General features: G+C 47.4%; 1 protein-coding gene and 1 non-coding gene across 5 annotated transcripts in view; one reads left to right on the top strand and one right to left on the bottom strand.

Annotated features, from left to right (window-relative positions):
- The window catches only part of Nav2 (neuron navigator 2), a 373079-nt gene that overhangs the window by 51984 nt on the left and 293367 nt on the right, over positions 1-27728 (top strand). The window lies entirely within an intron of this gene.
- Positions 10684-10814, bottom strand: LOC115031629 (small nucleolar RNA SNORA18). Its single transcript, XR_003837300.1, has one exon. It is a non-coding gene; the product is annotated as a small nucleolar RNA SNORA18 (small nucleolar RNA).

Genomic DNA, 27728 nt, shown 5'->3' with positions numbered 1-27728 from the left:
AGCGAAAGGCAGGCAGCAGCTGCACCGGAGAGGTAGCCTTTGCTGAACAACAGACTTGGTTCTGGGATTTCCAGGAAGTCCCCCTGTCTGAGACCATGTCTCTTTCTTCCTGGTTTATCTTCAGCTTGTGTCCTGAGGCTCAGACCCAAGTGCCAGCTCTACCTGTCCCCTGTGGGGAAGCACCCTCTCCTGGGCTGGGGAAGAAAAAAAACCCTAAAAGCAGGTTGTGTACACTTGTGTGTGTGTGTGTGTGTGTGTGTGTGTGTGTGTGTGTGTGTGCATGTGTGTGTGTGTGTGTGTCTGTGTATGCATGTGTGGGTGCCCAAGTGTGTGTGTATGAGTATGCATGTGCATGTGTCTGCCTGTGTGCATGCATATGTGTGTTGTCTACCGCCTGGAAGGAAAGGGTGCTGGAGAGAAATGTAACTAGCTTACCTACTAGTTACTGCTTCGTCCCAGGGGAGGCTTTCCACACCTCCACCAGGCACTCGTTTCTACTTCCTCTCCACTGTGTGTGCTTAGCTGCTCAGCCACAAGCTCTTTGGGCAAGAAGTCAGTGCATTCCCTACAGCCAAGGCTCACAGGGCTGTGCTGGGCTGGGCTTGTCCCCCAACAGTTTCCAGGAAGTGTTGACCATAAGCATCCCTCTGGAAGAGAGGCGGCTTCTTAAACCTCCAATCCTCATCCCTGAGAACTAGATCTGGCCAAGAGTGAAAAGGCAGATCTATAGTGGATACCTAATCAACAGCCACCCCATCCTCTCCCCCTTTAAACCGTAGCCACAGAAAACAGAGCCCAGCAACCCAACACAACTCCAGAGGACTCCAAGACGGCAGCTCCTTTCCAAGCAACGATTCTGAAAATTGTTCCGAACAAGCCATGCTTGGGCTGCTGGCGGTTGTAAACTGGCAACCCTGCATGCTTCAGCAACAGCTTCCCAGGCTTCTGGGCCCACACTGCCATGTCAGGGCTCATAGTTCTTCCTTCAGCCAGTTTCCTTTGCCCTTACATGAACCTCTGGTCCACTTGAGTGGACAGAGAAAGCTAAACTAAGTCCTTGAGCCACTTCCTGAAGGTCATCAGCCCTGACCTTTAGCTAGGTTGGAGCTAGGAGTTTCACTCCTGGCCAATGGGGGGATGGAGGTCTGGCCACACAGGGGCCCTTCAAAGTGGGGTCAGAGGTCACCCTGAGATTGCACAACTTCAAGCCTTATCTGCCTCCTTGAAGTGGTGGCGGGGGAGGGTCGTGAAGGAGCCTTGAGGCCTGAGGTGTGGAATTGAGCAAATAAATACCAGGGGTACCTAGCAACTCTGAGATTGGCTGGAAAGTATGCTGCCCTGCTCTGGGGAGATTTGTCAGCCTCCAATAAGCCAAAACAGAGCCCCTACACCAGAGCTATCAAGTGAGTCTTTAGTCAATGATTCCTTCATCCCCAGACTCTTCTCAAAACACAGACTGTGCTCAAAACAGCAGTAGATCCGGAGAGACCTAAGACACAGGCTTGCTCTCCAGCCTTGCTTTCTAGCCCCTGTGAAATGCCTGGGTTCTGGGTGCCCAGCACACGGTGAGGCTGCAGACCTCATGGCTATGTGGATTTGATGCATCCTACCTGGCCACCCTGGATGCTATCTGGCCCAGCACTTCCAGCCTCCCTGCACTTGAGTTTATCTCTAGTACCTTTTTATGATACTATGAAAGGACTCCTATACAAGGGGTCCAGATTCCTCCAGAAAATTAGGAAATAAAATGGGGTGATCTTTAAGTGTCCTTCAGCCTCTCCATTCTGGACTCACTGGTTCTGTCTAACCTCAATAATGGCAAGTCGGCACTGGAGTGTACACTTGGATAAGATAGAGAATTTGTTCAGAGGGACTGTATCACCCAGAGGTGATGGTGTCAACACTGTCTACATTGGCAGGTAGAGGAATTAGTGAGGACCACAGAGGAGGGATGGGCAGTTCCAATGGGAAGAAGGACCTGAACGAACTCCACCGACAGAGTTAACTTTGTCCTAGATCTGAAAAGTCACAGCTATACCATTTGGCAGGGCAGTGACTGCCAGGAACAGCCAGGCACAGAATGAGGGAACACCTGGGCACTTTCATGGATGCATGAGAACACGCAGTCTAGTTCAGAAGAGAAAGCAGTCCAGGGCTTCAAAATGGGGGTATAAATACTGTCCTCCTAGAAATTCTGTCACTGCTTAACTTCCTGCCACTGCAAGGAAAGAGGGTCTGGATTGTGTGGCGAGCAGGAAGTGACTCCAGCAGCCCTGTTGAGGAAGAGAGTAGGTGGTGGCATTTTAATGTGTGGGCGGGAGAGGTTTTACATTGGCTTCGTCTCAGGAGACAGGCAGGGAGCTGAAGGACTGTCCCTTGCTGGCCCAGCATTTTCTAGGGAGGTGTCATTTATTTCTGGGCTTGTCAGTGTGACATTCTGTCTGCTCTCCTGAAAGCTTTAAAACTTGCTCTCAAACCCTCCCAGTCCTATGACCTCAGCAGTCCCCATGCCCTCAGACTGACCTTTTGAAATGAGACTCATGTCACCCAAAGGCTGGTGGACAGGGAGAAAGCACCTCCTATGCTCTTGGAGGTCCTTGTCCCCAGGCTGCAGATTACGAGTCCTCCATCAGGGAGAATTAGTGCTCCTTCAGTCTGACTCTACTTCTGAAATCTGACCAGCGGTCGGGCTGTATGCTTCCATAAGGCTTTTATTTTCACTCTTATACATTTTTTCCTTGGATTTCCCCATCCCCCCCCCCCCCCGCAAGACATTTTGTAGGCCTAGTCTCACTCTATAGCCCAGGCTGGGGTAGAAGTTGCCATGTAGCCCAGATTGGCTTCTAACTCTTTGGCAGTTGTTTCAAGTGTTGGCACCACAGATGTGAGCCAGCACACTACACTCCATCTCTTTCACTTCAAGATCTTGACCCTTCTCCATACTGGGGTAACTCCTTACGCCTCTTGTGGAAAGGCCTGCACACAGGTTACCTTCTTTGTCTCCGGGAGGACACTTCATTTCCTGACTGTAATATAGTAGTCACTTAGATAGAGGAAGCCGGTCAGGCCAGCAGGCCCTCATAACACTTAGTTTAAAAAGCTTACCGTCTGGGAGAGATTCCCTCTCTGAGTCAACCTTAGATCTGCAAAGTCCTTCTCAGCATTGCTGTGTCTAGTCCTCAAAAAGGGCCCTGTGTCACACTCAGCAGCCACAGATATGCAGGATGCCCACTGGCAGAGGGTACCCACTGGCAGAGGGTACATCACACTTCTAGGGGATTTTCCTGTTCAGGTCCAGTCACAGGTCTCCAAACTTATCCTCTTCTCCTTCCTGGATGAGCATGCTGAGTCTGCTTCTTTCCATGGTCACCCTGGAAAGTGACCGTGCCATAAAAGGCATGTGGTCTGAGCAGTCTGAAGAGGCTCCCCAGCCACCCCCACCCTATCTGCACTTTTTCCTCACTACTCACTGAAAAAGTAGGGGATCTCTGTTAAACGCAAGTGTGGCTTCTGGGAAACACATTAAGCTACTAACAGCTGGACATAGATTAGTTTATCAGGCACAGAGTTTAGGTGATTGAAGAAATGTGTATCACTTTGGTGTGGGAGAGAAGGGAGCAACCCCATGGATGGGCATCTCTCTCCTAAGGAGAGAGCAGTAGAAGCTTTTGGGCTGCCGGGCCATCACCCATTTCACTCCTGGTCTTGTTCCTCTTCTCTTTGCCTCGTGGATCAAAAGCCCCAAACCCTGACTCACTCCAGAGTCGATCCTTAGAAGAACTGGGCAGGTAGGCAAACTCAGAGTGAGCAGGAGGGAGTCTGTGAGCTTTGAGTGGGGTGATGCAGGGATGGAATGTTCTAGAACACAGCACAGTAAAAGCAGACCCAGGCTCTAAGCAGGCACAGACAGGGGTGGGGTAGGAGAGGTTGTCACAGCTTATAAGTGTCAGCGCTGAGTTGACAGGCCCAGGGGATAGGTTAGAAATCCAGGGCTGGAAAAGAGACCACCAGCTGGGAGCAAGTAGAACATTGTCCCACGTGGTCCACACAGGCTAACCTCCTCCTCCAAAGGCCATGGCTGGAAACTAGGAAAACAAGAGGAAAGAGACAGAGTGGTGGAGGCAGCTTGGTAGATACTGAATCACTCCCCAAGGCAAGGTGCGTGTCTGCAGATATGCTGGGGTAAACTCACAGCTGTCACCCTCAGGAGCCACCCACAGTACACTTGAACAACTGGCTGGCCGTGGCTGCACACGTCTGCTGTTCGTGTACTCATGCCACCATCCCGCATCACCTCAATTCTCTTCCTCCTCTCTTCAGCCTCTACTGTTTCAAGCCTGTCCCGTCACTACAGTGGTCATCCTGAAACAGAAATTTGGACACCCTGCTCTTAATATATGAGCTATAGATAGATGGTACCCTCCTTTGCCAGAACCTTGCTGGCCTCAGCCAACAGATAACTGTCAGCTTCTGCCACCCCGGGATCTTCATTCTGACTGTTCCATCGCTGATGTGCCATCTCACCCCTGGGCCCCCTGGTACGGGTGCCCCCCTGAGATGCTTCTTATTTTTCTTGAGGAAGAAATGTATGCACAGCCCTAGAAGTGCTCAACAGTGACAGGCTTTACCTAGCTGTACAGTGTGTTTGCACAGTGTCTTTCCTACCAGGTAGTCACACAGCTGAGAGGGACTCTTCCAGCTTCTCGGCACACCACACAAAGCCAGGGGAGCCTGCACCATAAAGACTCAAGGCTGAAAGAGCTAGCACACCTGTCTATCACATACAAGCATGGAAGGACAAGCTATCTCTAGTGTCCCTTTATTGACACTGGCCAGGTGCACATAGTGACCCTGCCATTCTCCCTCCTTGCACAGTGAGTGGTGCTTCGCATTTCTGACCAGCAACGCTGCCTGTGGCTGGGACTCTGCAGTGACTTAGTGTCCTAGGAAGTGTGCTGAGCCTATACCAGCTTCCCTGGAGAATTCATGGGCCCCTGCACTGGTAACATCTACACAGAGACTTTGATTGCCAGCCTTCCTCCCCAATACCATGGGCCTCTAAATTAAAACATAAAACAGCAATAGACAGCCTCTGTTTTGCTGTCTTGGCCACTAAGAGTTTAGATCTGGAAAATAAAGATATTTTAAGATTTGGCTTCTGACTATATGTCTATTTTAATACAAAACATGCATTTCCAAATATCATGTGTGCTGTGCTGTCCTCCTCTAGGGTATATTCCTACCCCTGAGCTGCAGAGACTTGTGTAACTTCCACTCCAAGCCACACACTGTGGCAGAGCACTAAGTGCAGAACAGACACTGTAGGAGAACAAGCTAGTGAGGGTTGGGACTTGTCTGTTAGCAGAGTTAGCAATGAGCCTAGGAGTGAAGAAATGACACTGGTGGGAGAGAGAAGAGTGGGCAGTGGCAGAGTTGCTACATTTACAAAGTCAAAAGGCCTTCTGAGAAGGTGAGCTCAGAGATGAGACCACGGGTGAATCTAGAGGAACAATGTTCCAAGGAGGGACTGTCAGATGTGAGGTGGGAAGGACTTTAATATATTAACAGCAGAACAAAGGCTACTACTGGTGGAGTCTGGAAGGTCAGGGGTGGAAGGTGGAAGAGGATGGGGTAGATAAGCCAAAGAAAACTGTGTCTTAAAAAGATATTTATTTATTTTTATTTAACAATAAAAGAAATCAAATCCTGAAGAGTAGCGGTTATAAGAAATATTTTCTTATCTATTTGGTCTGCTTTAAATTCCATTCTTCAAAAGACTGGGACCTGTTTTCTCACTTCCTCTCATTTTGAAGTTTTGGCTGCTGAAAAGAACATATAATAACATGAAATAACATATCGTAAGTTACTTCCAAGGATCTTGGCTCAGCTTTATCAGTTCTGGGGAGGCCGTTGTTGTCGTCCTGAACTTTTACTGCTGCCGAAGCCAGACAGGAGACTTGAGGTCCGGGTGCCCAGGGTTATGGGTGGGGGTGGGGGATACTCTCTGAACACAATAAACCTTCTGAGGATAGTTAAGGTCTCTGAGAACCTCTGGAGAGTCACATTTGGTTTAGAGGACGTGGAGCTGCCCAGTCCCGGAAGTCTCAGAAAGAAAAGCACAGACCCAGTCTGCAGCAGGTAGAGAACACTGAGGGGGAAACAAAGTATCCAAACTCAGGTACCTGCCTGTCCCCTCCTCCCCGGCTAGGGTTTACGGAAGTCCTTTCTCCGGCAGCTACCAGGTGTGTTTGAAAACATCCAAGCTTTATCCTTTACGTAGCAGGAAATAAATACCTCCAGGGATGTGTGTGTGTGTGTGTGTGTGTGTGTGTGTGTGTGTGTGTGTGTGTGTGTTTCCGCGCGCACGCGCGCACGCAAATCTCCCCGTGTGCCTGCGTTTATCCTACAGTTGAAATCCAGATTACAGCTGTCTCCTGGTACCAGTGACTACCATGGGACAATTTGGGTGAGTTTGATGCAGAAAGTGAGATGGAGCTGAGCACGTGTTGGGGGAGATACGAGCTGGTGTCCTGGCTGAGAACCAGAATGGTCCTGGAAGCCACAGCCCCCTCTCGGGATCGCAGCCCTCCCTCCTGCCCAAGGCTGTCCCGCCTACCCTCGCCCTCTTCTCAAGAGTTAAGGACCTCCCCGCTGCGCTGGCTGCTCTCGGCTCCCCTTGCACGGGAGCCCTACGACAGTGGACAGTGCCCCCCGCACCCCCCCTCCCTCATCACAACCCGGAGTCCCAGGGGCCCCAGCGTCTGCTTTCTGGGCTCAGGGGAGTTACTGGATCGCGCAGAGGGAGCACGGCACTCAAGCGCAGGGCTTCTGCTCCCGCCTTGGTTCCCCTCCACCCCCTCATCCCAGAGCTTGGTGGAGTGACCTCCGTGGCCCGCCAGGGATGCCCCAGGGGCTACAGAACAGTGGACGACCTGGCGCCCGGGCCAGACCAACGACAGGTGCTTCGGCTCCTTTTTTCTTCTTCCTTTCCTCTTCCCCCACCCTCCTCACCCTGAAGTAAGATGAGCGTGATGCTGTGGCGCTGGGAACAGAACAATTCCACCATGAAGCTGGTAAGGGCACACTGCAGACTCACAAGCTCTACCGTGGTCTCTTCCCTGACAGCCTGAATTGTTGCTGGAGTGGAAAACCCCCGATCCACCGTTGGTATTTCTTTTTATTTTGAAGGGTGTGTGTGTGTGTGTGTGTGTGTGTGTGTGTGTGTGTGTGTGTGTGTGTTTGTGCACGTGCTCGCACAAGGAGCAGAGCTGAAATGACTTATGTCCCTATCCCTTCCACCTATGAATTCCTGAGACTTCTGCAGTTGCACCTCAAGGGTCATCTCTTTGGTGCAGAGCTGCGTTGTCCAGACAGGACTTGAGACAGCGTGGTCTGCCTGGATCCCTGCCCAGCATTGTGTTGTAGTCTCTTAGGATGCACATGGGTGCTGCTCATTTGTGGTCTAGCTCATTTGGAGTTGGAAGGTGGGAACATGCAGCCCCTCTTCTTATTTTTCCCCTCACAGTGTGGTAGCTCCTTTTTAAGCTTGCAAGAAGCCTGCAGGCTTCAGAAACCTTTTCCCTCCCTCTGTTTCCAAAAGTAACTGCTGCTCCCTCCCCGGAAAGGTGAGACCAGAAGTGCTCTCCTTGCTGCTCCAGGGGGGCTGATTTTTTTTTTTTTTCCCCATTTCAAGCAGGAAATGGGATCCAAAGGTTTGTCTGGCTTTGGCTTTACTATGTGGTGGAGTTTTTGTTTGCTTGTTTGTTTGTTTGCTCTGTTTTGTTTTATCTGATGGTTTCGGCTGGCAGGGATTGTAAACTTTCCCCCAGAGTGCTGTGGTCTGGTCAGTGCCTTCAGCATCCAGTGGATCAGGGTAAAATAAACCCATCGCATTTGGGGGGTGGGGGTGGGGGAAAGGTTCCCACTTTGCAGATCCCATGCTGAGCTTGATATATAAGAGCTCAATAGAAAATAGGATGGATAAACTGGAATTCCTACCTATTAGGGCAATCTCATTAAAGATGCTATTTAAAAACAACACCAGCAAAATAATGGACACTTGGGTCTAAGTCTTCACATAATGAAGTATTTGTTAGACAAGTGCACCTTAGTGTTCACCCTGCATGTGTTATGATTGGCCTGTGTAACCTTAAGCTACTATTTTACAGCTTGGTTTAAGTGCTGTAACATAAGCAGACATTACACACCTTTGCTGCTCTGGGTCATGATTGCAGCTCCTTAATCCTTTCCTGGAACCTTCCCCTAGCCTGATGTGGGATAGCCAGAGTTCCCCTCCTTCCTCCCCAAGCCATGTCTGAGATGCTAGTCTGCAATGCAGTATAGGAGAGTCAGGGTCCAGTCTGAACTGCAGAGGTTTTTATGAAGAAAATGGATTTTATGAAAAAAGAAAAAAAGAGGAATCTGTGCCAGGCAGGGAAACCACAGAGCATACCAGTACGTGCCATCTGGGGCCTGGTGGCAGGTGCCTGAGGTCAGAACTGGGACATCTTTGCTGTCTCTTTATCCAATGGAGAGAGCTTTTTTCTGCATGGGTCAGGGGGTCAGCCTTTATTGGGTCTGGCTGGGTCTTTAGACTTGTCTCACTTTTCAAATGAACTGTAAGGACCACCCAAGATGGCTGCACCCCTCTTCCAATCAGGCAAAGGAGGGATGGAGGAGCTTAGACAACCTGCTAGCATGCACAAGGCAACAATTACTATCCCGGGTACCCCATAGTCTTCTGAGCCCAGACAGGAAAATGCATGACTGGGTCGTGCTATTCAGAGGGGCTCATGTGTTCCCCCAAGTGAGCCTCAGCCCTTCTATAGAGTCCGAGGAGCAGTACATACATTGCAAATCAATGTATCAAAGCTGCCAGCAACCTGCTGTGAACTTGCTCTTCTAGGGATATGACCTTAGTGGACACAAGGACTGCATCAGTAAGGGCCTTTGCTCATAGCTGACTCCTGGTTTAAATTCTAACCTTACCATTTACTAAATCTGACCCCATTGCCTTTTCTGTAAGAGGGTTTTGCAGTTCTCTGTCCTTGTGTAGAGGTGATACTAAGTCGTCTGTATCCAGGATCCAGCCTAGAGTCTGAATCACTGGTATAGATTAAGCGGGCACCAACAAGCTTCTTGTTGTCATTTTCTTCAATGGTAAATGAGACACAGTCTAGGGTCCCCCTTGGCCTGAGTTGCTGGGTGAATGTCTAGGGATGGGCTCTGAAAAGCAAACCTTTCTTATCTTGAAATCATTGCTGGCCCTCAGCAGGAGGGAGTTTCCTGAGAACATCTTAGAAGTCAATTGTGTGTGAATAACCACCCACAACAGGGCCAGGGAGCAGAGGTGGGCACCGGACCTTTAATCATTGATGCAGTTCAATAAACACGAAGTCAGTTAACCCAAGGCCTGAGAAGCCACTGTTCTGGATGAACAGTGGAGCAGAAGGTTTTGCTTCATGTTTTATTTTAAAGCTAATTGGATTTAACAACAACAACAAAAAGACCAAGAGTCATTAGAGGCAAAGTTTGGATCTCTCTGCTTTATCTCTGCAGGGGAATGTCAGTAACATACCTGCCCACTTTGGAGAGAAGGGCAGATTTTCAATGAAAGAAAGTGAGAGGAGGTGACTGCTCAGGCCTGAAGCTCCTGCTGAGAAAGGATAAGCTTAGGCAAAGCCAGCAGGTTGATGTAGGCATCTGTGACGTTCTTGTCACCCCTCAGCTCCCTTCCCATGGATTCTTTGGTGTTAGGCAGGGCATGGAAAGACAAGGAAGCCATTGCTGGAGCAGCTGGTGTCAGAGGAGAAGCAGTAGCACCCAGCAAGGAAGCCATTGCTGGAGCAGCTGGTGTCAGAGGAGAAGCAGTAGCACCCAGCAAGGAAGCCATTGCTGGAGCAGCTGGTGTCAGAGGAGAAGCAGTAGCACCCAGCAAGGAAGCCATTGCTGGAACAGCTGGTGTCAAAGGAGAAGCAGTAGCATCCAGCTGTAAGAGTGGCATGAGAAATGATACTCAGGCAATCACCCTTCCCCCACTTGCAGTTTGTGCTAGCACAGAGCCCAGGTTATGGTAGGACACCTGCAATCTCCTTTGGTCATGTGACTTCTAGACCTCGACCTCCCTCCTGGTCGGTGCTTAGGGACCAGAGCATCCTCCAGGACTGCTGTGAAAATTGGGAAGAAGATGCAGCAGGCTTAAGCTCAGGGTCTGGTAATTGGTGGGTGATGAAGAGCTGCCCTTCCGACTAGGGGGTGAGTGTACAAGATCCAGGAGTGTGTAAGTGTCTCTTCACACAAAAAAGGGAGCAGTGCCCCTAATGGCCAGCAGGGCCAAGCTTGGGGAAGTAGTCACCACTCTTTCTTTTTTTTTTTTTTCTTTTTACTGTATATATTTATTTATTTTTAAAAATTAAATCAAATAAATTATTTGAGGGATTTGATTCCTTTGCTGTCCATCCAGGTCACCAGAAGATTTGAGGATTTCTTCAATTTATTTTAGGGACCCTTCAAATTTTCTTTAAACCATTTTAGGGTAGGGTTCACTTGTGTCACCCAAACATCTCTTTAGAGTCTTCTCATATCCATTCCTTACACTCACAACTCCAATCTTTATGAAGGAAGTGCCAGTGCCTGAAGTTAAAAACAAACAAAATAATTAAAACATCAGTTTTATACTTTGTTAGCTGTCTTGTAGTTCCTTCCCACAGACCTAACAGTCAGTCCTGTGAGTCAAGTAAAACCACAAGTTACTGTATGAGGCGTTTCCAACGACGTCTGGCTACTAGGGAAGCCCCATCGGGATAGACCTCAAAGTCACCACTCTTTCTATTCAGCTTTTCCTTGTAGCATGAATTTTACACAGCACCCATACGTTTGTGATCAAGAAGAGAGAAAAAGAACTGCTAAAACGCCGGGCGTGGTGGCCCACACCTTTAATCCCAGCACTTGGGAGGCAGAGGCAGTCAGATTTCTGAGTTTGAGGCCAGCCTGGTCTACAAAGTGAGTTCCAGGACAGCTAGGGCTATACAGAGAAACCCTGTCTCGAAAAAACCAAAAAAAGAAAAAAGAAACAGGATGGAGAGCAGTAGAGCAAGACATTCAAGTTGACCTCTGACTTCCAAAATCGTACATACACACACACAGGCAGGCACATTTACCCATATACATATACCAAACATACAAAACGTGAACGCCTCTTTGGTATTTCCTTTTTCCATCTTAATCTATAATTGCCAAATATAGATAGGTAGATAGATAGATAGATAGTTGGACAGACAGATGGACAGACAGACAGATACATAGACATCTAAGGTTGTTCAGTGTAATAGTTTTGACATGTGTGTGCACAGTGAAATGATTTTGATATATCTGTGCACAGTGAAATGATTATTACCACGACACTGACATACATCCATGTCACAGTCAGCCCCCTCTCTGAATAGGCTGTTTCTTGTTTCCTCAACTACATTTTTTACAATAAGGCTCACTGGCACTCACTTTATGTTACTCCCATCTCTTGCTGGGAAATATCAGTTATTTCTGCCCTTGGGCACTGCAAGTTTTACTCTACTTTCCACTAATTGTAACTGGCATAGACTTTTCTGTCTGCTGGCTACTGAACGCTATCTGTTTTCTGTTAGTCCTTGAATGCTCAAGGGCAAGAAATTCCACCCTTTCTTCAAGAAGCCAGGTTGGGGTAGACAGGAATGCTTCCATATGAATCTCTGCTATGAGTAATAAGCCTTGCTATTCATTTCAGACTCGAAACCATCGCACATGCAGAGGGTTCGGCTCTGGTTAATTACCGGGGCAGTAAAGACTGGAATATTGAAGGAGAGGAAAGCAAAAACCCTGAAATTAACAAGTAACTATTTGGGATCACATTTGGGGAGGTTACACATTTTCCTTTATTTTTGTGTTAATAGAGGCATAGAGATTTATAATTAGTCCCTCTGGTGACCCAGCTGTTGCTTACGTTACCGACATAATTGTTTTTGTATGGAGTTAGTACAAAACATTTTTTTTCTATTTTTGGTTTCTATTCCTAACCTCGATCATATGCCACCCACCCAGAAGACATGTGCCTAACTAAGCTTTTCTTTAGGGGCTCTAATCTATCTAGGACATGACGGCTGCTGTCTTCACAGCCAGCTACTAGCCCAGGGCTCTTCCCAAGGGTTGTCCCTCTGATTTACATGTCACTGCAGATGTGCTGGCTGTGATGTGATAAGAGTTGCAGGCTGAGAGGCACTGAGACAGTCAGTGACCCAGGATGCTGGGTGGGGCAGGGTTAGAATGAGGTGAAGCGGGTCTGCTTAAACAGGGTAACAAGACAGCTGTGTTGGAGATATTTGAAATGGCTAGGAGGTAGGAGAGCATTGTCCTTGCGTCCTTGCTACTGAAACTATTAACTCCATCCTGTCATAACATGGTGGGGTGGGACAAAGGTGGAGTTATCACTCATATGAAGTTTCAGGATTACAGACTAGCAGACAATGGTCTCATCCCCAGGCAGAAATCTTTAGTGAGGCTGAGCTTGTAAGGGGAGGAAGCCCTGCTTGTCTGTGGCACTCAAGGCCTTCTGGGTGGTTGTGTTATAGCTGTCTCTCTTCCTCTACACTGCTCATTCCGGCCAGCAGGTTTTCTGTAGTCATGTTTTTGTTTTGTTTTGTTTTTTAGCCTGTCTGTATACTTGTCTATTTTTAACAAAGTCATTGGTATTGTTTGTGTGTATATATGATGCATATGCAAGTGTGGGCATGCACATGTGCAGAGGAGAGGACAACTTTGGGGTGTGGATTTTCTCCTACTTGCTGATGCAGGGGCTTTCTTGGTTTTGTTGATCATCATACTCTAGGCAATTCTCCTGTCTCCGTTTCCTACTTCACCTTAGGAGTTCTGGGTGCTGCAACATCTGGCTTGTTTTCAAGGTTTTTTGTTTGTTTTTTGTTTTGTTTGTTTGTTTGTTTGTCTTCGAGACAGCCCTGGCTGTCCTGGAACTCACTTTGTAGACCAGGCTGGCCTCGAACTCAGAAATCTGCCTGTCTTTGCCTCCCAAGTGCTAGGATTTATTTATTTATTTATTTATTTATTTATTTATTTATTTATTGTTAATGCAGTGTTCTGTTTACCTATATGCCTGCATGCCAGAAGAGGGCACCAGATCTCATTGTAGATGGTTACAAGCCACCATGCAGTTGATGGGAATTGAACTCAAGACCTCTGGCAGAGTAGACCTTAACCTCTGAGCCATCTCTCCAGCCCCACTTTATTTTACTTTGTTTGTTTGTTTGTTTACATGGCTTCTGGGAGTTGAGCTCAGGTAGGCAGGCCTGTGACAAGGGATAATATGGGACAAACAAAAGCCAAAAAAACCCCTTTACATGCTGAGTCATCAGAGCTAAATGAGATACTGCAATCAAAATCTCAGTCCAGAGCCTGAGTCATACAGTCATTAAGCTAAGGTGAGGACCTGTCCCCTCTGAGCCGGGGAGGGCACTGATAATGTAAGGCAGGTTATTTATTGTTTGAGTTGGAAATTTAGCTGAGCAGTGGACTCTGGCGCTGCACTCCCTTGATCTGTCAAGTCGTTTCCCCATTCCATGTTGTGGAGGGCAAGGATGCTGGATTTAACTCCTCTGTTTGGGTGAAGGTGTTCAGCAGCCATGGGCAAAAAGGACTGTAGAGTCCAGGGCTGAGAATCCTGGAATGCCTTTACTGACAGAAAGAGGCCCTGCAGCAATGTGTCGCAGCCTGGCACTTCAGAGAGGGACCAGCCTCGGGCCTCTTGTTTATGACCACTCTCCACGCATGCACCTGCCATTACTCACTCCGAGAGTCTCTGTAGCAGAGGTGCAAAGAGAAGAAAGAGCCAGCGCTCAGAACTGTTCCTGGAAAAGCCATGTTTCTTTGGAAATGGGCTGCGGATGACGTAACCCTGTGGTATCCTGTTACCCGGCTCCTGGCTAATCTTTGTATAAAACTTGTTTAGGTGAAATTTGAGTCTGGAGAAGCCAGCTAAAAGTACATTACTTTCTTGCTGTTGAATGCCTCCTGGCTTTGGAATAACATTTAATCTAAAGAGTAAAGTGATATTTCCTGAGATAGCAATGAGTTCATGTTTGGAAATTAAACCAACTGAGTTTATTGCATTTTTTTTTTTTTTAGGTGCACACTTATGGTAGTAGATGTTCTCTCTACCAAGTAATGTTTAGCCTGGCTGCTGCACTGGGAGAGTTGGGAGCTATAGACATGGCAATTTTTAGCTCTTAAAAGGCTGACCCACCGCCTCTCTGGCTGGGTAATATACCAGGTTGAACCCTATTTTGGTCTAAGGCAGCTACCATTTGAATGTGTAGTTTTCTGGCCCAGGGAAGCTTGACAAACATGCCTGCTCTAGATTAAGCATCCTGGGTTTGTGCAACGTGTCTCCTGCCTTTTTGTCTTTTGCAAGGTGTTTCCCACTCTGTAAAGGACGAATGAGCAGCCACCTTATACCTGAGAAAGAGTGCTGCGTGTGGGCCTCTGTGGACAGTGTCTTAGTTAAGATTTTACTGCAGTGAACAGGCACCGTGACCAAGACAACTCTCACAAGGACAACATTTAATTGAGACTGGCTTACAGGTTCAGAGGTTCAGTCCATTAACATCAAGGCAGGAACATAGTGGCCTTCAGGCAGGCATGGTGCCGGAAAGAGCTGAGCATTCTACAGCTTCATCTAAAGGCTACTAGTACTGGCTTCCAGGCAGCTAGAATGAGGGTCTTAAAGCCCACGCCCAAAGTGCCACGCCTACTCCAAAAGGCCACACCTACTGGAACAGGGCCACACCTTCTGGGCTGAGCGTATGCAAACCATCACAAACAGCAAGCTGGCCAAAGAGAGGAAAATGTGAATGAGAGGACTTAGAGTGTGAAACCTGTCACCGCCCCTTATTTCCAGAAGCTTTGTATATTATAGACATACAAATCTATATATGATTGACTTAAACTCCTCCAAGTCACTTGACAGTGACTGTCTGGTTCCATTCCACGATGTTGAAACTTAGAGTGTGAAACCTGTCACCGCCCCTTATTTCCAGAAGCTTTGTATATTATAGACATACAAATCTATATATGATTGACTTAAACTCCTACGAGTCACTTGACAGTGACTGTCTGGTTCCATTCCACGATGTTGAAACTGTAAAGTCCTGGAGCTGGAGAGATGGCTCAGTTGGTTAAGAGCACTGGCTACTCTTCTAGATGACACAGGTTTGATTCCCAGCACTCATATGGTGACACGCAACCATCTGTCACTCCAGGGGATCTGATGCGCCAGGCATGCATGTAGCACAAACACACACATGAACAAAACACCCAAACACATAAAATAAACTAAAAGTTGCCAAGTTGTATTGACGGGGTCTACAGGAGGGTGGTTGTGGATAAAGAATGTCACCTCACGTGTGCCTTGCTTTTGACTGTGTCTTCTGCATCCTTCTTAGCACATGCATATTCATAGAAGAGCCAATACTTACATTATTTGGAGAATGTGGCCCTGGGCAGAGATCCATAGCCAATGACCACGCCCTTTTCATTAGACTCAATGGCACCTGCAGGGGCTCCATCCTTTCATTCCCGAGAAGCCACCCAGCACCTGCTACATGTTAAGTCGCCATTTTTATTTTTCAGCAGCGTGCAGAGTGATCACATGCAATGCAGGCTTTTTTTTATTATAAGCATACTAAAATGACTAAATCCATGGAGTAGCTAGTGGGAAGACCTGAGTCTCCTGTAACTGTGAACCTCTCGGTCCTGGCTTTAGCTGGATCACAGCCCAGCAGGGGTCCACTCCACAATCAACATTTGGTTAAGTGTTTCTAGAATTCTGCAGTGACATAGCATATGCTAGATGCTTGGGGTCAGTTCCAGGAATCTTCTGGCATGGCTCCTGGGTGAACCCAGACACAGTGGATCTGGGGAAAATAGAGAATGTAGACGTCTACCTTGCACCTGTCCTTTGGCTGCTACCTCATATGCCCCCTGAATGCCTCTTACCACACCTACCCTCCTTGGAGAATGTAATTCTGGACTGAGACTGGGGCATGTCACCATGTCCTTTACAGCAGAATCAAGTTATTACAAGCCAGTGGATTTGTGGGTCTCCGCTTAGTGGATGTGGAGTTAATTCACCTGCTGAATATGATGGCGGGGTGCATCTGATGAAGACCTATAGTTCTGATACACATTTGGGGTCACATTTGGAAGATAAGTGGCAGCCATGCTAATGATCCTCCTTGAATTTCCATGGCATCAAAATCATAGGAGTGGTGGCTTTCTCATTGCTCTGGGTCTTAAATGTTTTGCATCCAGATAATAGGAAGGCGATGAAGATGCCTTGCTCTCCCCCACCCGCCACCCCCGGCATTTGTACTGTGAGCACCAGCTGGAGGCTAGCATTGCAGGAAAGGCGTGCCAGTGGTAAGCGTGCCTCTCTTGACACACAGGCAAGGCCTGCCAACTGGATGTCAGTGGCAAGCAGAGACAAGGGGAGTTTGAAGAGTCCTGAGGCTTTTAGCCTGGGAAATGTGTACTGCAGTCCTGGGAGATCCGTGAGGCAGAAGGGAGTTGCAGCGGAGAGTAACCAGCTAGACATGATGGATTGGATTTGGCAGTACCTCGTTGGAAGTTATTCATAGCATTTTTAAAGTTCTGTCGAATCTACACTGTGGTCCAACTGTTACAAGGGGAATGTGAATCAATGTAAGCAGTGCCTGTGCCCTCATCACTCCTCTTACCCTTGGGACAAAAATCCATGGCCTTCATTAAACGGGCTAAGCACCTTCTACCTTCCCAGCTCAAGGACAGTTGATAAATTGCAAGGAATCTGACCGAACCCTAAAGAAAGCCTGCCTTCTTTCCTCCTCTGCTTGAGTCAACAGGGTCAGCTTAATCTGTCTCACCGGTAGACTTGGAATGAGGCTGAAGATGCCAGAGGCGCCTCTCCTGAAAGTGAAAGGGACTTTATGGAGCCTCGTGCCTGGCTTTAAATATATCTGCCCTTTGATAGCCAGATAGAATTGGTACCCACACCCCTTCTGATAACACAATCTGTGATGCTCAAGTACCTATGTAAAATGGCGTGCTTTCATATGACCTGTGCACATCTTCCTGTGTATTTGAAATATCTCTGCATCGCTCTTAGAACTTAATACAATGGAAATGGTATATCATTAGTTATGACCCACATTGTTTAGGTCAGGATATGTTCAGCAAAGTATAGTTTATAAAAGAGGTTTTTGATCTGTCGTTGGTTGGATTGCGGATTAGGAACCTGTGCAGGCACAGAGGTCATGCTAACACTGACCTTCGCTGGACTAGATTAGGCACAACCCTTGTGGGAAGAGTGACCTGGTTATGGAGGAAAAAACCCAAATCATCAAGTAGTGAGTCATTTTCTTGGGAACCCAAGTGGGAACTTGGGACAGAGGGCAAAGGGGAAAAGTTCCATTTCTTTCCAGCATGGTTGCTTGCTGCCAAGCTTTCCATAGAGAAGCTAAGCAGACTTAGTGGAGGGAACATACTTCTACACCCTACCCAGCAGGAACTGGAAGCTGCCTTGTGTGTGTGTGTGTGTGTGTGTGTGTGTGTGTGTGAGTGTGTGAGTGAACTGCATGCCAGGTGGATGACTGGCTTCTCAGAAAACCCCCAGAAGCTGCTGGCTGAAGCCGAGGTTGGAGATTTTGAGGGAGTCTCCTCTGTGATGCCCTGACATTAGCAACCGAATAACTTGGTTCAGATCATTATGATCTTGGACAAATGACAATTTGTCTGGACTTCAGAGTCTCTGGTGGGAACATTAGAAGATTAGCTGAGTCCTTTTCTCATGGGAGAATCAACTGTGGTGCTAAATAGATGGTACAGTTAAGAGAGATCTGAGAATGGTTCAGTGGTTAAGAGCACGTATTGCTCTTGCAAAGGACTCAAGTTCACTTCCCAGCACCGATGTCAGGTGGCCCACAACCACCTGCAACTTCAGCTCTGTGGAGCGTCAGCGCCCTCCTCTGGCCTCCATGGGCTCTCTAGACAGGTGCATACCCCCTCCTACCACCACACACGTTTATAATTAAAACAATATAATTTTTTTATTTAAAGAGAAGATTCTAGAAATTCAGACTTGTCTATAGGCTGGGGGGTCTTCAGAAAAAACTCCCCAAAGTGGGACTTGAAAGCAGACTAGAGGTAGGTGGAATTTAGGAAGGGAAAAAGTCACAGATGGGGTGAAGGGTAAGTGCGAAGGCATACATTTTCATGATTTTATGAAATATTTCATAGTACAGCTAGCAGGAGAGCGACTCATGTGCCCTAGGTGTTCCTGGCTCTCTTCTTAGAGAGCCTGTATGCCAGCCCTGACGTTCGCTTGCTCCATTCCAAGCAGTGTGGTGCCAACGATAATTTAGCATAAATATTTCATGGGTAATATGTTCCAGATGTAGTGCTAAATAATGCCCCCACCCCATACAGTCCCCTACCTTTGCTCTTTCTGCTCTTGCAAGCCAGGGTTTCTCAGCCTGGGTCCTGGTTGACATCTGCTTGACAGACAAGTCCCTGAAGGCTGTCTCACAGGTCCCCCAGGTCATGCAGTAGCACCCTTAGCATCTGCTTTTTGGGATGTGTTTGGTGGCAGTTCTGTCATCTCAGCTTTTTTGGCATAAAGATCAGGAGTTCAAGGCTAACCAGGGCTACATGAGATGCTGTCTCAGAAAAAAAAAAAAAAAGAAAGAAAAGAAGACAAACAATACCCATTCCCCAACCAAAAAACAAACAACAAGTGTCCAAAAGTCTCTAGGTGTGACCCTGTGTCAGAAATACCCCTGGTTGAGAACTGTTGTAAGAAATTGTCTGTCCTCTTATCAACTGCTTCAAACAGAGCTTGAATGTTCAGTCTCGACTCCTCCTTATACCATTGCCTCATAGCCAGAACAAAATTGTTCCCCAAAAGACCTAAACTCTAACCCTGTCTAACTGTCTCACAGCTAAGGACACCTGTATCAGCCACTCCTTCCAGTCCATTCTCTAGACAGCCGCAGAAATGGCATTGTTTCACCCTCCTGCCTTAAGTACATTTCTTTGTCTCTCTTTGTGTAGACCATGTCTTCACCTATGCTTAAAAGTCCTACAGGATCTACTGTGCTCCTACCTCTCCTCCTGCCACTCACAGACCTGGCCACACCCCCTTTCCCTTGGATTCCCTGAGCTCTTTCCCATGCTGGGTGTTTCCCAGCAGGCTCTTCTCATTCATGGCTCTTGGCCATCTAAAGGGAGCTCCTTCCCAGAGACCTCCTCTGCTCTGTCACAGGTACTGTCTTCAGAATCTCAGTCCCTGGCTGCTGCTTCTTTCATCCCACCCTTCTCAGTTCTTAGGCAGAGTGCTGGTCTCCTCTGAGAACTCAAATCCTGCTTGACTGCTTTCAAAGGTATCCCCAGTATCAGATACGATTAGTGCTCAACAAACACACGTTGACTAAGAATTGGCTCTTCATCCCTCTTCCTGATTTACAGATGGTTAAGAGCAGACTAGAAGTCAGCTGATGATGGTAGTTTTCTTCTTTGTGTTTCTCAGGACCGTAAGCATATTGCTTTCCAGAGACAAAATGCCCAAGAAATCGTTGTGAGTAACAGACGACCCATTTTTTTAATGTAATATTTCATGTATGCTTAATTATTATTAAAATAAATACTTTTAAAGGCTTTTTAAGCCCTTGAAATCCCAAAGTCAGCTAGGTGTGGTGGTACATACCTTTAATCCCAGCACTTGTGAGACAGAGGCAGGCAGATTTCGAAGATTGAGGCCACCCTGGTCTACAGAGTGGGTTGCAGGACAGCCAGAGCTACATAGTAAAACCCTGTCTCAAACAAAACAAAACAAAAAAAGAAAAGGAAATCCTAAGGTCCATTCTTTGACCTTCTGAAAACTTTGGTATAAGGAGGTTTAACCTGTCCCCTCCACCAGCCCCAAGAGGTTTGGCCGTCTCTGACCCTACCGTAATGCCAAATGCACGATGTATTTGCAGGCTTCACTGCTACTGGAACTGGTATGGAAGTTGGTCGCTTAGCAATGCACAAAGCCCTGGGTTCCATCCCCAAGATGCATAAAACTAGGTATGGTGGTGCATTTTATTAATCCTAACACCCAAAAAGAGGGGAGGCAGGAGAATCTGAAGTTCAAGGTCCTCCCCAATTAAATAGTGAGTTTGAGTCCGGTCTGGGCCACACAAGACTCTTTCTAAATAACAAACATAGCAACAACAGAGAAGTAGCTTGACAACACAAAACAGCTCACTGTCTGGCTCTGTGTGAGTTTCAGATAAACACAGACTTGAATTCCATCAAAGCACATAGGATAAAAGATAGAAAGAATCCATGCAAGTTGATATAAGAGAAGTTAACCCAAGTCTCATCTTAGAAGTGAATCGGTCAGGACTAGATTAAAGATAGAATAACAGTATCCTCTCAGTACGGGCTGTCTAATGGTAGGTGAGGAATGTGTTAGACAGGACAGCCTATGAATGGATTAAGCATCATGGCACTGTCTTGAACATTGCTAGCTGCCCTGCAGTAGCCCTGGGGCCTCTCTGCCCCTCCCTGGAGCAGAGCCTCAGCTGCATGAAGCATGGAGAAGTCATGAAGATTCTTTACATTCTCAGACTACTTTCTGGGAATCTTGCAAAGCCCCGACTTCTTCTCTGATTACTCTTCTCATGGCTGAGTTCAACAGCATTTTGCAAACCTGGACTTTGAATCTGGGAAAATGCTTTATGACCGTTTTTATGACCTCAAAGCAACCCACGAAGGCAACTAACTTCCTTCTCTCTGCCAAAAAGGAAAAACCAAGGGCCTGGTAAATTGCCCAGGATCTCCCTGGCTGCGCCGCTCATTGTGTGTAGCTCTCGAGTGCCTGGCCACAGAAGGGCCAGGGCTAGCTCTGGGAAGAGCCTGACAGCAGCCTCAGCCCGTGTTCTTATGGCCTTCACAGTCTTCCCCAGAAAGGAGGATGACCTAGTTCAGAGAGCCATATATGGTCAGGGCTGTACACTTTCAATGCAGAGTTCCAGGCCAAACCCGTTCTTAAGGTCACAGACTTGAGAGCAGTGCAGTTTCCACCCCTACATAGTTGTCTCAGGCACCTCGGGACCCAGTTTTTCTTCACAGAGACAGAATAGTCCAGTGAGCATAGCCGGCACTTCTCAGGGTACAAGGTAATCTAAGAAATAGAATCAGGCTTCTCCTTTCCTCTGTCCCTGTCCACCCCAGCTACTCACTTGTACAACCATCCAGACCTCTATTTTTCTCAGCTGTGTTGGGGATAATCGTGGTCCCTCTTCTCCTGGGATATGTAAAAGACTGAGTTAGCATGTGGGGTGTTTGTGACCATACATGTCACAATACAATATTACAGTTGTTCTGGCTATCGTATGAGTTCCAGCTGCTGCTCACTGGCCCTGTGACCCTGACATCACTGAGCCTTGGGTATGTCTTCTGTAGTTTAATACGGTAGATGAACCGAATATGAAACATTTGCTTGAGGCATCTGCCTATTTGGAAGGTTGAAGCGTGTGCACATCTCTCATCCCAGCTCGTGAGGATGTTGTGGTGGAGTCAGCGAGCACAGCTCTGTCTCGGTGCCACACAGTTGCTTGGGTCTCTCCTTTTCTGAGAGTAGGACTCGGGGCGGCATCGGCTGACACTTTTGCTTCCGTGACTTAGCCAATTGAAAAGAATACTGTTGTGTTTTCAGGCACGGGGAAAGTGGCTGTGTGAGTGTGAGGAGCTGAGTTGAGTCCTAGCATCCACTAAAAGCCAGGCACAGAGGCATATGTGTACAATGTCAGTGCAGGCTGTTTCTTCTGGCTCATGGGCCAGTCTTGCTGATCAGTGAGCTCCAGGTTCAGTGGGAGACTCTCAAAAATAAGTTGGACAATGACAGAGGAAGACACCAGATCAGATATCAACTACACACACACACACACACTCACACACTCACATACATTCTTACACACTAACACACATACATACATACTCAAACATACGTACACATTAACACACATACACACTCACACACACACACACTCATACATGTGTGTGTGTGTGTGTGAGAGAGAGAGAGAATGAACACTACCAGCATCTTCAAATTCATGTCACAGTGATGGGACATGACCTGTTCTATTCCTTTATATTTATTATCTCATTTATTTGCACAACAGCCCTGTGGTTTGAGTACTATTAGTGACCCCCTTTGATAGGGAGGGAAACCAAGTCTCCAAAGGTAGCTTGCCCAAAGTTATATACTTGGTGAGAAGGAGAACCACAATTTTGAGCTCAGATCAATCTGGCTTAAAGAATCTATATCCACCAGCGCTCATTAGAAACTGTGCCTAGCCCCAGATACAGTCAAGTCTCATATAGAGTAGACATGGCTCACACCAAGAACACCAAGAGACCATGGCACTTGGTCCCAGGTTAACCATTATCACCTCACCAGCTGCTAGATGACAAGAGGACAAGCCCTTTCCCTGCCCCACCCACCCTGCACATCACATCTGCTGGGACCTATGAGCAGCCAGATTACAGAGCCCCTTTCCTTTCTTGTGGGGCACATGCCAGCAAGGTTGTAGAAAGCTGTGCCTGATGGGTGTTCAGAGGAGCCCTTGCTCCACAGGAAAACTCTGGCCAATTGCTTTTGTTGATGTCATAGGACAAAAGAATTGGGGTACTGTAAATTCTTTCCCCCCAAAACAGTGAGGACCGCAACAGCTGTCACTTTCCTTATGCTAGAGAAGAGTTCGGGTGGTCAAGTGGTTGGTTAGTAGCAAGGGCTGTGACCATCCAGACAGCAGGCACCAAATCTCCCTGGAGAGAGCCTGATGAGGAGAGGGTGGCAGCAGCAGGGAGAGGTGTGGGGAAAGTGTAGGGCTTGAGATTGGCCTGGTTACCTGCTCTGAGCTTCACCTATGCCCCCTCTCTGTGGAGATGGCACCTGACCCCATTCAATAAGACTGGAGTAGGGAGGCATGGCAAACATTGGACAGAAGTGCTAAGCAGTTGCCCATCCCCTGGGGATGCTTTGCAAATATCCTCTTCCCTCAGCCATCTCTGCCCACCACAGCTCTGGGCCTCTAGAGGGAAGGTGCCTTTGGTGGTAACGCAGCACATACATGACAAAGAATGGACACATTCAGAGACTTAATGGGGACAATCCTGCCTGTCTTCCCAAACATAAATACCTAGGCCAGGCCACAGGCCTCGAGTGTCCTTGCCAGGGATATTTTCTAAAGTTTCTTGGCCATTTTCTCTCTCCCCATAAAATTCCAAAAGTCAAGAGTCCCCACTGCCAGAGTACATGAGTCTTAGCAGTTGGTGCGTGGCCCTGAACCCTCAGCCGGACTTGGCTAGTGTCTTGTCTCCTTGTGCCTGGCTGCCTCCTAGGCTGCAGCAAAGGAAACTTTTGGACCCACTGTACAGCCCTGTTCTAGCTGTCTGGATGCCATCGGCACTCCAGGCCTGTGAGGGAGCAGGGCTCTGGGCCCGTGGGCCTTAGCTGTTCTTTGAGGCAGTTGGAGGCTAAAGCCTTGCCTGGAAGTTTTCCAGCAGTTAGGGAGCCCACTGGGCGGGCCTCTCTGGTTTACATCTCCCTGTGGAACAGTCTTTCTGCCTTACTTGAGACTTCCGGCTACATGGATCGAGAAGTCTCTACTCTTATCTGGCCTCGCCTTCTGGGCTCACCGAAGCGTGATGCCATAGCACATTCTTCCTTAGAAGTTACATTTGGTTTGCTCTGAGGAGGTTTTGGGTGCTTAACTTTGAAACTGCAGAGTAAGAATTCTGTGAGTTGGGAGTTGGGAGGAATGAAGGAAGCCAGTGGAAGCCAGGGAGCACCCCACGACTCAGTCAGAGTTAGTCCTTTTCTATAGGACTATTGGAGAAGGTGCCCTGCCTTTGCCTCGGTGCAAACATTAAATTTAAAAACTCTGTTTTTGTCTGTTTTGGAATTAGGAATTTGGGGGTGTGTGTATTTAATAAGTTCCCCCATTTTATGATGATTGAATTTAGAAAAGTCAGTCAAATCGGCTGCCATTCTAGCAGGGTTGGGATATAATGTACTTACACAGGAAGCTTTTGTTCCCTTCTCAGGCTCTCGCCTTTCCCTCTCAGTCACCATGCCCCAGCCTCTTGTACCTGAACTGTGCCTGTGTGGAGTACAGGAGTCTTCTTGCCTCCTCTCCTGGCCCCAACTCGCAGGTTGATCTACTGAGAACAGAAATCACATCAAGTTGTATTTAAGCTTCTTTGTAGCTGCCCACTCCTTGGAGAATAAAGTCCACCCCACCCCACCCCCGGAGGTGACTTGGAGGCTCCACTTGTCATCTCTCCTCTGCTTGTCTCCTAGCATCTTTGGGACCACCTATGGGTCTGACTGGATGTTGCCCTTTGCTAGAACGGTCACTGTAGGGATCAAGTAAGTCGTGGTTACGTGAATGTGTACTTTTTGACATGGGCACAACCAGTCAAAAGGACCAAGCAGCATGCCAAAGCTTGCCTCTGTTCTGAGAGTGAACGTTGACAGTGTTTGCAGATAATGTCCACTGTAGCTTTTCTCCCTGCTCTGGTGTCTAAGGCCTGAAGACTGCTCCCCTCCAGAACCTATCTCCTTCGTATACAGTATATAGCTGCCTCCTTAGTCAGCTGTATTTAGTAACTCTACCTCTTTTGTTTATCTGTATGTAACAACCTGCCTCCCTGTGCAGCTGTATGCAATAATGCCATCTCTCTGTTCAACAATATATAAGAAACACACTGGTACTGTGGCTACTCTACCTGAAAACCTAGCCCATCTTTTCTGTGCCTGTGTCTGTCAGTTTTCATTCCCTTGGAAGCACAGTTAGGTTAATCCCTGAATCCATGCAAGGATGCAGCACCTGCCACTGTCTCTTCATGCAATGCTTCCACCTTGTGTTATCCTGAGGCGCCTCACCGACACCACAGCGTGCTCTTCAGCCGTGGTCTCCTCACAGCACACTTGGGATGGCTTCCTTTGTAAGTGCATTTGCACGTTTGTCATCAGTCCCACCCTGCCTTTGGGACATGCCTATTAGATTTTTGAGGAATTGGTGGTACTCAGAACAACATCTGGTTGAAGGATGGATCCAATAAAGATCTGCTAGATGAATGAATAGCCTCAGGCAGAGTCCTGTGCTTAGTGACTTAAGGAGCCTTCCTTCCCACCTTGTAAGCCAACAGCAGCAGAGGGCCCAGAGAGGATGGATGGTGTGCTGGGAGAAGGTGTTTTACCATGGTAGTTATGTTACATATTGGCGTCCTTTTCAATCTTTGTATGATCTAGTTTGTGGTTATACTTTAGGTTGATTTTTTTTTTCCTAAGAACTGCTGAGGAAGAACTCCATTCTCATTTGCCTGGCAAAGTACGCAGGACCCACCCTGCAGAAAGCTGTGAACCTATTATTGCTGCTGTTACTGGCAATGGATATAATACCATTTCCACGGAAGATAGTTCCTTTTATCAGATATGTTCTAGAATATTCCTTGTGACAACTTGCTAGAACGGACTCTGGGAGGTCTGCCAGGGATTTGGCCAGGTTTTGCCCCATGAGCAGTGAGTCACTTTCTTGCCATTGGTGTTGACTTTCTCCTTAGGATGAGTGTGCACGTTTATGGGATGCTGGAGAGAAAAATGCCAGCCTCCTTTCCTCCTGTAACTGTTAATTCATACCCATAGATTTCTTAGCTTTCCAGCCTTACTCTGTGCCCTTTTCCCACTTAACATGCACATATTTGAATAACTGATCATAAATCTTTCCCCCACTGCAACATTGCTTTGCTGTGATAAGAAATATTATTAAAAATTAAAACAACAGCAACAACAAACGTTCTGACTAAAAACAACTTAGGGGAGGAAAGGCTTTATTTGGTTTACACTTCCGGGTCACTGTCCAGCATTAAGAGAAGTCAGGGCAGGAAGCTGAAGCAGAAACGATGGAGGAATGGTGCTTGTTTAGTTCCCTCCCTCCCTCCCTCCCTCCCTCCCTCCCTCCCTCCCTCCCTCCCTCCCCCACGAGCTGAGATGTAGGTAACTAACTTTCTTTACAGCCCAGGACCTCCTCCCTTAGGACAGTATAGGCTAGGCCTTCCCGAGTCAATAATCCTGGAAATTCCCCCCAAAGACAGATTAGTCTGATAAAATTACTCAATTCAGAGTCTTTTCAGGTACTTTGTAGGCTGTGTCAAGTTGACAGTTAATGCAAATTTGGACAAGTGCTAAGGTCCTATATGTTGAAAACTGAATTCGGACAGAATTTTAAATAGGGTGTTTGTTGAAATCAGTGGTTTCACTTAAAAGCCACAGATGCACCTCTCTGCCCTGCTTAGTATCTTGTGACGTGGGTACCACCTTAGTTCCCATCCCTAGCTCAGGACAGAGGTGAACACCCCGACCTGTGCCTCAGCCTGGGCCAGGCTGCTGGCATGCCTGGTTCTAGCTGGCTATTTCCCAGCAAAACCAATTCCTTCCCAGGAGCTCACAGCATGAGACAGTAAGTTCTGTTAACTGAGTTATCTCAGAGATAATGCATGCTATTTTGATAAGCCAGGTCGATTAGATATTTGAAATTCTCCAGTGAATATATTTGTAATGTTTGACCTCATGCCCCGTCACCAAAATACAGTCCTTCTTATATGAAATTTGCAGCTTTTGCCTGGCTTGTCTACCACTTGTCTCTCTTGTTTATTTAATGTTTTTCTTCACACGGGCTACTTAATCTGAGTAGCCTGATGTTAAAGAGGACGCCGTTTATTTTAACTGCTTGTGCATCCTAAGTGGGCATAGTAGGAGATAATCATACAAATAAATATATAGCTATTAAAATAAGATGCCTGGGGTGGAAGAGAAGACTCATACTGTTCTTGAAGAGAACTCAAGTTCAATTCCCAGCACCCATGTCAGGCAGCTTATAACTGCCTGGAACTCCAGCTCCAGGGAATCTGGCGCCCTCTTTTGGACTTCTGGAGCACTGTAGTCAAGTGCAATTTTCCATACACAACCTCCACCCCGTCCCACACACAAATAAAAAATAATGAAATACATCTTTAGATGCCTACTTGCATATGCTCCTATTTAAGAGTCCACCCACTGCTGGCTCACTTGTTACCCTTCCTAAGACACAGATGGGAAAGCTAGTCTAACTTTTGTATTGCTGGGGATCAAACGCTTGGCTATACCTATGCTCAGCATGCATTCTATCACTAGCTATATCCCTGCCCACTCACCAAGCTATCAGTGACCAGAGAGAAAGAAAGAAAACTTACGAGGAGGCTACTGTAATGGTTAGGACGATTTAGTGGGGGCACTTAGACTCCAATAAAAAAGCCAGTTCCCAAGGACAGTGAAAGTTGCCTCCAGGACAGGATTGTTTTTGTCTGCCTTGGGACAAATGGAAGCAGTTACTACTTTGTCTTTAGACTTTGTAGGTGCTGAAGCTGTCCTTGGCTCCAGGCAGAGTTGGGCAATGCTCGCCTCTGTCAGGCCCTCAGACTGCGGTGCTGGTGAGAGGGCCTGTGAGAAGGTGCCCACTTGGATTCAGCTGGCTTCAAGGCTGGAAATAAATCTGCATTTCTCAATGGCTTCCTGTAGTGAGCAGCCCCTGAGAGCAAGGCTGGGCCCTGACCTGTGCACA

The sequence above is a fragment of the Mus caroli genome, unplaced genomic scaffold, assembly GCF_978045245.1.
Source record: "Mus caroli unplaced genomic scaffold, Mus_caroli_1 scaffold_8, whole genome shotgun sequence".
Classification (NCBI taxonomy): Eukaryota; Metazoa; Chordata; class Mammalia; order Rodentia; family Muridae; genus Mus; species Mus caroli.
This window is presented reverse-complemented; position numbering and strand designations above follow the sequence as displayed.